The following is a 12,138-nucleotide window of genomic DNA, read 5'->3' as shown; positions in this document are numbered from 1 at the left end:
TAGTCCTCACCCAAGGACATTTTTTGCATTTTTTTATATTTTGTTCAGATAGAGTGGGAGGGAGAGAGAGAGAGAGAGAAACATCGACGTGAAAGGGACACATCGAGTGGTTGCCACCCACACGACCCAACCGGGCCGGGTACAAACTGCAACCGAGGCACATGCCCTTAGCGGGAACCAAACCTGGGTCTCTCCAGACCGCAGGCCGATGCTCTAACCGCTGAGCCAAACTGGCCAGGGCTCTTCATTGCTTTCTAATGATGTGAATAAAATTTGTTTTCTTGATGATTTAAACTTTATTACATTCTCTTTTATCTTTGAAGAGATTGTCCTCAGCCCTAGATTCAAACAATGATGTTTCTCAGACTTATCACTCTCTGCATCCTCTGCTCAGTAACACAGTAACTCTAGCATACTCTCACATTTCCGTGGCTTTTTCCACCCATCTCCCACAAGGTCAACATGGTCTAGAACTGCGATTCTTGGGTACATTACAAACACCCAGGCTTCGACCTAAGACCGTGGTCATGCCTCTGTTTCATTTCCCCTTGATCTTCGACCTAAGACCGTGGTCATGCCTCTGTTTCATTTCCCCTTGATCTTCGACCTAAGACAGTGGTCATGACTCTGTTTCATTTCCCCTTGATACCAGCTGGAAACTATGGAATCTCAGCTGAGATCATATAATGATGGTGCCCTAGGAGATGGCAGAGCACCACAATGAAAGGAAATAAAGTCCGGATACAAATAGCATGTATAATATGTATGAGTAATCTGTTCTTATCATCCCCAGGGGTTCCTAAGAGCCTTTCAAGGAGGCCACAGGTGAAAACTATTTTCATAATAATACTAAGACATGATTTGCATTTTTCATTCTATTGGCATTTGCACTAACGTGCAAAAGAAATGGTGGGTAAAATTGTTTAGCACAAATCAAGGCAGAACAGTTGAACTGTACTGGTAGTAATATTTTTCACTGATAGCTCACTGGCAATAAAACAAAAAATGGGTGTTTCACTTACAAATATCCTAATGAAACAGAAAAAAATAAGTAATTGTATCAAAATGTAAACTTTAAGCCTTGGCCAGGTGGCTCAGTGAGTTGGAGTGTCACCCTGTACACCAAAAGGTTTTAGGTTAAATTCCCAGTCAGGGCACATGCGTAGGTTGCAGGTTTGATCCCCAGTCAGGGTGTGTAGTGGAGACAATGGATCGATGTTTCTCTCTCACATCAATGTTTCGCTTTCTCTCTCTCTATCGCTCTCTCTCTCCCTTCTTCTCTCTCTAAAAATCAATTTTAAAAACCATCTTCAGGTTAGGATGAAAAAAATAAAAATAAATTTAAAAACCAAAATTTAAGGACTTCTGGTCAGGATGCAGGTAGGTAAACAGAGTATTGCTTCCTCCCACAACCACATCAAAATTATAACTAAACTACAGAGCAACCATCATTCAGAACCGCCTGAAGTCCAGCTGAAGGGAAGTCCTACAACTACGAAATTAAAGAAGCCACATGGAGACCGGTAGGAGGGGTGAAGGCGCAGACGGGTTGGTCCCACATCCACGTGTGGGGATAAAAACCAGGAGGACACTTTGGCTGCGAAGGTCTCCCCGAGGAGTGAGGGGTTCCCGGCCCACAGCAGGCTCCAGCTCAGGGTTCCAGTGCCAGGAAGAGAATCCCCATCACTTCTGGCTGGAAAAACCAGCGGGAACTGAGGCTGAGGGAGGCTGAGGCTGCTGGAGCCCCAGGCAGCTCCTCCTAAAGGGCCCGCACACGGACTTACTTGGATTTGCTCCCTCCAGGCTCCAGCACTGGGGAAGCAGCTTGAAAGGCACCAGAGTCACACCGGGAAGAAGTGAGTTGTTTGGCAACAGGACGAGAGCTGGAAGATCAGCTTTTTCCTGGACAGACGTGCTGGCAGAGGCTGTTGTTCCTTTGGTGAGGGGCAAGCAGACAAGCACCATATCTGGGACTCCAGCAACCTGGCCCATACTGTTTTATGTGCCGGGTGATTCCCTGAGGCCCTGCCTTACACAGCTTTCAGGCCCACCCAAGCTGTTTCCAGTGGCTTTACCATAGGATTGGCCTGACTTGGCTCATGCTTGGAGTTTCCTAAAATCTCTTAAACAAGCAGCATCTGGCCTGAGCCCTCTGCCTCTCACTAAATGGCCCCAGGCCCGCATTAGAAGCAGCTGGACTTGTTTCATAGCTTGGCCTTACCTGGGCACCTTCAAGCCCAGCATGAGAAGCAGCCATCTGGCGATCACTTTGTAGCTTATGCCTGGTGGCCCTGGGTAGAACCCAGCAGTGGCTGACCTTGGCCTGTGCCTCCCAGGAGGCCCCAGAGCCAGCTTATGCAGTGCACAGCTTCAGACTATGTCGAAGCACCACACCCAACCACTCCACAAGCCCCGAGTCCACCCAGAAGGTACCAGAGCTCTGCTGAAATAAGTCTTGCTCTGTGTGGTGGGCCCCTGCACAGCGGATCCTCCAAGGTGGTCAGAAGTAGGTAGTTAGTGGGCACAGCCAGTCCTTGCAGCTGACCAGCCTGAGTAAAGCCCTTCCATTGATGTGGCAACAGCAATCAAAACTCAATTACAACAGAAGGGTGTACAGTCCACATGGAGGGAGGGGGTGCGCCTCGAGTGCCCAGCTGGGGTGACCTGGGAGGCTGTGCCACTGGACCCTAAAGGACACCTCTATAATAGGCCACCCTATCAAGCCTAGGAGACATAGCAACTCTACATAATATGTAGAAACAAACACAGGGAAGTAGCCAAAACGAGGAGACAAAGAAACATGCCCCAAATGAAAGAGCAGAACAAACTCTAGGCAAAGAACAAATGAAATGGCGATAAGGAATCTAACAGATGCAGAGTTCAAAACACTGGATAAGAATGCTCAAAGATCTTAGTCAGAAATGAAGGATGCATAAACTGAAGTAAAGAATAATTTACAGGGAATTAATAGTAGAGTAGGTGAAGCCGAGAAGCAAACCATCAATTTGGAATATAAGGAAGCAAAAAAACACCCAATTAGAACAGCCAAAAGAAATTATCCAAAAAAAATGAGGATAGTGTAAGGAGCTTCTGGGACAATTTCAAGAATACCAACATTTACATCATGGAGGTGACAGAAGGAGAAAAGGGCGAGCAAAAAATTGAAAACCTGAACTTCCGGTCAAGATGGCGGGTAGGTAAACGTGGTATCACGTCCTCCCACAACCACATCAAAGTTACAACTAAACTACAGAGCAACCATCATTCAAAACCGCCTGAAATCAAGCTGAATGGAAGTCGTACAACTACGGAATTAAAAAAAAAAAAAGCAGCTACATCCAGACTGGTAGGACGGGCGGCACGGCGGCGAGATGGGTGGTCCCACACCCAAGCGTGGTAGATAAAAATCAGGAGGCTCCCACGGCTGGGAGGGTCCTTTCTGAGGACTGAGGGGTCCCCATCCCACACCAGGTGCCCCGCTCAGGGTTCCAGTGCCAGGAAGAGAAGTCCCCATAACTTCTGGCTGGAAAAACCAGCAGGAACTGAGGCTCAGGGAAGCTGAGGCGGCTGCAGCCCCAGGCAGCTCCTTAAAGGGCCCGCGCATGAACTTAACACTCTCTCCCTCTAAGCTTGGAGGGGAGGCAGCTCGAGGGGCACCAGAGACATACAGGGAAGAACTGAGCTGTTTGGCACTGGAGCGAGGGCTGGAGAGGGGGCTTTCTCCGGGACAAACGTGCTGTCAGAGGCCTTTGTTCCTTTGGTGAGCCCTTCCCGGGGGCGGCAGACAGAAGCCATATCTGGGACTCCAGCAACCTGGCTCACACTGGTAGCCCTGCCCTGGTGATTCCCTGAGGCCACGCCCCACCCCACACAACTTTCAAGCCCACCCAAGCTGTTGCCACTTGCTTAACCATAGGATTGGCCGGTCTTGGATCCTGCTTCAGGTTTTTCCTAAATTCTTTCAAACGAGCAGCATCGGGTCTCAGTGAGCCCCATACCTCTCATTAAGTAATACACAGAAACAAACACAGGGAGGCAGCCAAAATGAGGATACAAAGAAACGGGTCCCAAATGAAAGAGCAGAACAAAACCCCAATAAAAGAACTAAGCGAAAGGGAGATAAGCAACCTAACAGATACTGAGTTCAAAATACTGCTTATAAGGATGCTCAATGAACTTAGTGAGAACCTCAGTGAACTTAGTGAGGGCCTCAGGAGCATAAAAAAGGACCAGTTAGAAATCATGGATACACAGTTAGAATTAAAGGAGGCATTAACTGAAATAAAGAATAATTTACACAGCTTCAATAATAGAGTATGTAAATCCAAGGAGCAAACCATCGATTTGGAATATAAGGAAGCAAAAAATCCCCAATCAGAACAGCAAAAAGAAAAAAGAATCCAAAAAAATGAGGATAGTGTAAGGAGCCTCTGGGACAACTTCAAGCGTGCCAACATTCACATCTTGGGGGTGCCCGAAGGAGAAGAGAGAGAACAAGAAATCAAAAACCTGTTTGAAACAATAATGGCAGAAAACTTTCCTAACTTGGTGAAGGAAACAGGCATACAAGTCCAGGAAGCACAGAGAGTCCCAAACAAGATGAACCCCAAGAGGCCCACACCAAGACACATCATCATCAAAATGCAAAAGGTTCAAGATAAAGAGAGAATATTAAAAGCAGCATGAGAAAGGCAGCTAGTTACCTACAAGGGAGTACCCATTAGGCTGTCAGCTGATTTCTCAAAAGAAACTTTGCAGGCCAGAAGGCAGTGGCAAGAAATATTCAGAGTGATGAAAACCAAGAACCTACAACCAAAATTACTCTATCCTGCAAAGCTGTCATTTAGAATCGATGGACATATAAAAACTTTCCCAGACAAGAAAAAGTTAAAGGAGTTCATCACTACCAAACCATTATTATATGAAATGATGAAGGGTCTTTTTGAAGAAAAAGATAAAATGTATGAACAAACAAAATGGCAATGAATACATATCTATCAACAATGGAATCTACAAACAAAATGAACAGAAAGAACAGAAACATTCTCATAGATACAGAGAACACTTTGTTGGTTGCCAGTTGGGAAGGGGGTTGGAGGAATGGGTGAAAAAGGTGAAGGGAGTAAGAAGCACAAATTCATTGCTAGACTGACAAACCTCAAAGGGAAAGGGGTTGGCGGGGTGGGAAGAAATAAACCAAAGAACTTATATGCATAACCAATGGACACAGACAATAGTGTGGGAAAAGGTGGGAGGGGGGCGGGAGTGGGGAGGAGGGGGTCAATGGGGGAAAAATGTGGAACATCTGTAATACATTTTACATCCAACAATAAAGATTTGAAAAAAAAAAAATTGAAAACCTACTTGAAAAAAATGTCACAGAACTTCCTTAACTTGGTAAAGAAAACAGACATACAAGTCCAGGAAGCACAGAGAGTCCCAAACAAGATGAACCTGAAGAGGCCCACACCAAGACACATCATCATCAAAATGCAAAAGGTTCAAGACAAAGAGAGAATCTTAAAAGCAACAGGAAAAAGCAGTTATCTATAAGGAAGCTCCCATAAGACTGTCAGCTAATTACTCAAAATAAATTTTGCAGGCCAGGAGAGAGTGGCAAGAACTTTTCAAAGTGTTGAAAAGCAAGGACCTACAACCAAGACTACTCTATCCTGCAAACCTATCATTTAGAATCGATGGACATATAAAGAGTTTCCCAGACAAAAAAAAAAAAAGCTAAAGGAGTTCCTCTCCACCAAACCAGTATTATATGAAATGTTGAAAGGTCTTCTTGAAGAAGAAGAAGATTAAAAAAAAAAAAGAACAATAAAATGGCAATAAATACATCCCTATCAATAATTGAATCTATAAACCAAATGAACAAGCAGAACAGAAACAGACTCATAAATGCAGAGAATTTTTTGATGATTGCCAGATGGGAGGGGGTTGGGAGATGGGCAAAAAAGGTGAAGGGGTTAAGAAGTACAAATTGGTTGTTAGACAGATGAACATCAGAGGGAAGTGGGGGTGCAGGAAGAGATAAACCAAAGAACTTATATGCATATTTGCATAACCAATGAACACAGACAATAGTGTGGGGAAGGCAGGTAGGGGGTGGGAGTGGGGAGGAGGGGGTCAATGGGGGAAAAAGGGGGAGACATCTATAATACTTTCAACAATAAAGATAAATTTTAAAAAATAAAAGTAAAACTTAACCCTTGAGCATATCTTTTTATATTCTGTGTGATAAAATGTGCAACAAGTACTTCTGCTACTTGTAAAGGTAAGATGGTTATCTGGAGGAATATCACTTGAGTGACTGAGTTGGGAGCTGAACTGATACACACACACACACACACACACACAGGAAAATAATTGACAATGTTTTAGCTAAACATAAAATACAACTTTTAAACAAAAGTAGAATTTTGGGCCCTGGCCAGTGTGGCTCAGTTGTTTGGGCTATTGTCCTGAACACTGAAAGGTTGCTGATTCAATTCCCAGTCAGGGCACATGCCGGGTTGTGGGCTCAATCCCTAGTAGGGGGTGTGCAGGAGGCAGCCGATCCATGTTCACTCTCAAATTGATGTTTCTCACTCTCTCTCTCCCTCCCTTCTTCCTCTCTCTCTAACAGTCTATAGAAAAAAAATATATTTTTTAAAGTAGAATTTTGAAAAAATACCTTAAATTTGACCGCTTCCTAATGCTTGAAGATTTTTCTAATGAAATCGGTAATGATATTGATGAATCTAGTTTTCTGATAATGTAAAATGATTTTGTCACCATTGGGAAGATCTGTTATCTTAACAAAGCAATATTTTCCAGATTATCAATGCATGATGTTGCAAAACCATACATGGATAAAAGATACCTTCAAAATGCATGAGAGAGCATGGATTTTAGTGTAATTGAGTATGAAAGGTTCATTGATATAGTTACAGATTCCACATTGCAACTAACATTTAAGAACACCTTGCTTGTCAAGTTTTGAGGTAGTATTAAAGAAGAATATCCACAATTAAAACACTGTTCCCTTCTAACTACATATGAGGCTATATGATTGAGGCTGGATTTTCCTAAAAACAATATATTACAGGTTCAATGCAGAGGCAGAATATGAGAAAATTTTTCTTTTACTACACCAGACATTAAAAAGATTTAGAAAATTAAAACATTGTCACTTTACTATATTTTTGTTTTTGAAAATTTATTTTTCAAAAAATATTTTATTAATATGTAATGACTATTACCACTTAAAAATAAATTAGTGAATAAATTATCAGTTTTAATTATTAATATGGTAAATATAGAGATATTATTTCCAACATGTTCTAATATATACCTGTATATACCTGTATATAACCAGCATGTTATAACTCTTATATGCAAAAGCTATTTGGGGACTGTAATAATATTTAAGAATATAAAGGAGACCTAAAACCTTGAGAATCACTGATATAAACAGACATGTATTCTCAAATCATTGGATGCAATACTGTCTATTAAATTGAAATGTGTGTGTGTGTGTGTGTGTGTGTGTGTGTGTGATGGCATAATTCAAAGCTTCTATGTCCTTAGAAATTTTTGACAACTAGATGCATCAGTTCTGAAATGAAATAAAAATATATCCCACTACAAGTTTAATTTTTTTTAATTTTTTATATTTTATTTTGTTTTGCATATTTACCTCCCATCGGTTTGGGGTGCATGGATTTTTTTATCATATATGTTCAAAAACTGCACCTCTTAACATTATGCATGTCTTGTCTTATGCTGTTCATGTCTGTTAACTTACCTTGTCTGACATTAATAGTGTCGCTCATGCTCTCCTTTCGTACGCATGTACCTGGTGTCTTCATTCTTTATTTTTCAAAGCTGCTTGATCACTTGGAGTTGTTTGTTACTTGTAAATAACTGGTAATACATTTTGTTCCTTATTGTCTCTATCTTTCAATAAAGGCATTCAGTCTGTTTATATTTAGTGTAACTAATATATTGACTTTAAGCTTTCCATGGTACTTTATGTAAGCCATTTATTTTACTTTGTGGTTTTATCTTGATCAGCTGTTGTAAAAAGGATAGCTATACAAGGCATTCACTAAAAGAAGCTTGCAATCTATCTAGTAAAGAGACATCTCACAGTAGTTAGGTCAAGTGAAACACACCAAAAATTTTTTTAAATTGATTTTAGAGAGAGAAGCAGGGAGAGAGAGAGATAGAAACGTTGATGAGAGAACATCGATTGGGTGCCTCCTGCATGCCCCCACTGGGGATTTGGCCCACAACCTGGGCATGTGCCCTGGCCAGGAATTGAACTGGTAACCTCTTGGCGCATGGGTTGATGCTCAACCACTGAGCCACACTGGCTGGGCAAAATACACCAATTTTTAATAAAAATGTTTTTGCTTGTGTGTTTATTATTACAGTTTTCATCTGTCGGAGATAACATATCCCAGTATACTTTGATCTCAAAACACTACCCCCACCTGATATGACAATATTGACTATCATAATATTGGCTAAGTGTGTCTTAAGTCGTGTATAGGCAATATTCCAGTTAGTGCCCACAAGAATATGAGATGACACACCATGTTATCTTCTTCAACACCTAAGAAAACTGAAGCTCAGTGAAGTGACTTGTCCACAGGCATATAACCTGTATTTCTGACCAGGAGTTAAGTAGGGACTCACAAATAAGTTTGTCCCAGACTAAAGGAACATGAGTTAAGTGCAGACAAGCTTTCTCACCTCCCCCCACCCTCCGGTGCTGCACGGAAGAAGGCCGGAGAGGATGCCCAGTGGAGGATGGGTGGATGGGTGTCAAGGGCTCCAAGGTCCCACGTCTCCAGGCAGGCTTAGTATATGCTGATAGAAATTACAAATTCCTACAGAAACTAGGTCTACCCTTTTCTAGGCAAGAAAGAAAAACCATCAGTTGGTCTGAACAGGCGCCACAGTGGTCACCAAGCCTGAGTCACTGTCACTTAGCATTCATTCCAGAACCAGCTTTCAACCCCGTTTACGAAGTGCCACATTCTAGGTGCTCAGCTCTTGACGTGTCACAGCCTGTGTCTTCCCGTGTGGAACACTCTTTCCTTGTGCGTCCACCAGGAGAGACAAGGTCGCCTGCCCCTGTCGATCAGCAGCAATCTGGCCAGTTCACGGATCACCTTTGCTTTTCCACTAGACTATCATTATTTTTCATTTTGTTTAAATTACATCGTTTATACTACAACTTTAATAGTATTCTCAAAAGGGCTAAAAAGTAATCTTAGATCCACAGAATTTATAATCACATAATCATGCTACTTAAGAGATCATCAAATCTTACCACTTTTTGTTATAGACGAAGTCCTCAGTCCCAGAGAAGAGAAGTCGGGGCAGACCCATCTGGTGCCCCATGGAGGGATTTAATTTTGCTTCGTAGTAAACATTTTGCCTTTGGGACTTTTGAGAACTGCTCCTGGGCCCTAGATACTGTGCCTTTTACAGAGAGCCTGAAGAAATTGATTAGTTTCCTCACTACCAAGCCCCCAACCCAACCCAGGACAGCCACGAACTACCTGCTATAAGGGTGTAACCTTCAGGGGCTTTGCCTCCAGGCACACTCTGCAGTGAGATTTACTCCACAGATTCCTGGGGATCAGGCTGAGGCAGGAACTTCTAAAATTTCATCCTCACTAGGCTCCTGCCCTTTTCCTATCCTGCTCCTCCAACGCCTTCCTGGCCTTATTCAAAGAGCACCATCGTAATATGTCACTTGTCCCTGAATACATGACTCAGAGTTGGCTTCTGGGGAGCCCACCTGGGACAGGCGTGGCTGTACCCATGGTTCCACCTCCACTCAGAGGCAGAACCGGGACAGAAGTGTATGTCTTCCGCTCCTAGTTCAGTACAGTTTTCATCTCACCACCGGGATTCTCCAGAATTCAGCTGCAAGAAGTAATGCTCAGGTCACCTAGTCAGAGTGTCCTATCACCCTGGACCACCTTACTTTGATCTCTTACTGAGTTGCTTCTTCTGAAGTGAGATGGTGTCCTGCCACTGGCCTCTCTGAGGGACACGATAAAGAGTCTTCTAATGCAATCATGTTTATGCAGCTCGGCCACCACATTATCCACAGTACCTCCTTTGTGCAGACCTGCAGGAGAAATTTTTATTAGACTCCAGGACCAGGAAACTCTTTGCTTCTCTTAAGAACTCAGTGGTCCATTCATTATATAGACCAGGCAGGATCTTGTTTGTACTGTCTCCTTTTATTTTGGCCACTAGGAAGTTCAGACAAATTTGCAGCTCATATTCATTAATCTTACTATGCCTTATACCACGTCTGTTCCTGACTTTCTCTACCCCCATTTAGCACTGTGCTCTGTTTGTCTCTGCCTTAAAACATTCCGTTGTCTGCCCTGGCTGGTGCAGCTCATTGGTGAGAGCATTGGCCCACGCACCAAAGGGTCTCAGGTTTGATTCCCTGTCAAGGGCTCTTACCTGAGTTGCAGTGGGGCACGTGCGGGAGGCAACCAATCGATGTATCTCTCTCACATCAATGTCTCTCTCTCCCCCCTCCCCATTCTCCTTCCACTCTCTCTAAAAATCAATGGGAAAATATCCTCAGGTGAGGATTAAAAATGACAATAAAAAAAATTAATTTTTCTGTCTTTTGATGCAGTTTTTCAGCTCTCCCAAAACCAAAGTGAAACAGTGTTAGACTAAGAAGATGACAGCATTCTGTTCTCTATCTAGAGTACAAAGTAACTTTACTTATGGAAAACTGTTCTGCAAATACTAGTGTAAGTGTTATACACTGTTTCTTCCTCATAGTACACTAAGTTTTCCACTGATTTTTTTTTTTTTTTGCAGGTGCCAGGACCAACGATCACTAGCCACCCAGGTACCAAAAAAGTATGCTCCCCAAATCTCTTGATGTCGATTCTGCCTGTAGCTCGACCAAGTCCCTCTGCGGGTGCCACTCATGACAGAGCCTTTTTTTTCCCCACTGAGTATTTTAAGATAATTTATGCTAATAATTATGTTTTTCCAAAAAGTATCTCCACAGTATTACTGTGTGATATGACAATTCAAATACAGAGACTTTCTGTGTTTAAATTTATTGCAACATCATTTTCTCATGGTTTATTTTTTGAAGATTGTTTCATGCATCATTGCTATAGTTAATGTTTTCAACTTCTGCTACATTTACTGCAATTTGTACTCATCAGGCAAAAAGTTCTAGAAAATATTCTCAGAATTTCTGTCGTATTGGCCACAACACAGAGAAAGGACTTTCCTCCTGAACCATGAAGAGACTGGCACTTTCTTTAGAGAAGCACAGCTCATTGCAATTCAACCGCCAGAGGCCTCTTTCCAAAGGTAAGAAACACTGAGCAGCAGAGATGGTGCCGTGACTACTTCTTACCTCATACCAAGGGGTACTCAAGATAATAATAGCACACACTTACTTATTGGGCACTTACTATATACATTGTATTAATCTAAGCACTTTACATATATTAACTCTTTTCATTTTCACAATGATCCTTTGCGATAGATGCTATTGTTGTCTTCATTTTACACATGAGGAAACTGAGGCCCAAATAGTTTAAGGCACTGGCCTCATCTGGATTTCACCAGTGTGAAATGACTGCTTCCCTGTGGATAAACCTCAGGGTGTGCGCAGCGGAGAAAGACAGCATGGATACAGTTCAAAGGCTTTTTGCATGCAGCACTGTTAAAAATGGAGGAAAAGCCCTGGCCAGTTTGGCTCAGTGGTTGGAGCATCGGCCTGAGGACCAGAGAGTCCTGGGGTTCAGTTCCCGCTAAGGGCACATACCAAATAAATAAATAAATAGGGAAGAAAGGATTTGTGGAGGGAAGATAAGATCGAGGCACTGGGTCTTGACCTGGCTGCTATCTCATATAACAAAACCTGGACTTTTAGTAATGAATAACAAAAATGATAATCTTGCACCACACCTATGTAGTTTTGGAAATCTTTATAACCCCACCATCTGTAGATAGTTGGGGGAATGATAAGGTAGATGACACATTCAGTATCAAAAAAAAAAAGATGCCCACCTGGCCAACTGGCTCGGTTGCAGCATCTTCCCGAATGCCACAAAGTTATAGGTTCGATTCCCA

At 42.5% G+C, this 12,138-nt stretch overlaps 1 non-coding gene across 1 annotated transcript; it reads right to left on the bottom strand.

Moving 5' to 3' along the window:
• Positions 1–10,856: 10,856 nt before the first annotated feature.
• Positions 10,857–10,989, bottom strand: LOC118638063. Its single transcript, XR_004961028.1, has one exon. It is a non-coding gene; the product is annotated as a U11 spliceosomal RNA (small nuclear RNA).
• Positions 10,990–12,138: the final 1,149 nt, after the last annotated feature.

Source organism: Molossus molossus, unplaced genomic scaffold (assembly GCF_014108415.1).
Source record: "Molossus molossus isolate mMolMol1 unplaced genomic scaffold, mMolMol1.p scaffold_m16_p_20, whole genome shotgun sequence".
In the NCBI taxonomy this organism is placed as follows: domain Eukaryota; kingdom Metazoa; phylum Chordata; class Mammalia; order Chiroptera; family Molossidae; genus Molossus; species Molossus molossus.
This window is presented reverse-complemented; position numbering and strand designations above follow the sequence as displayed.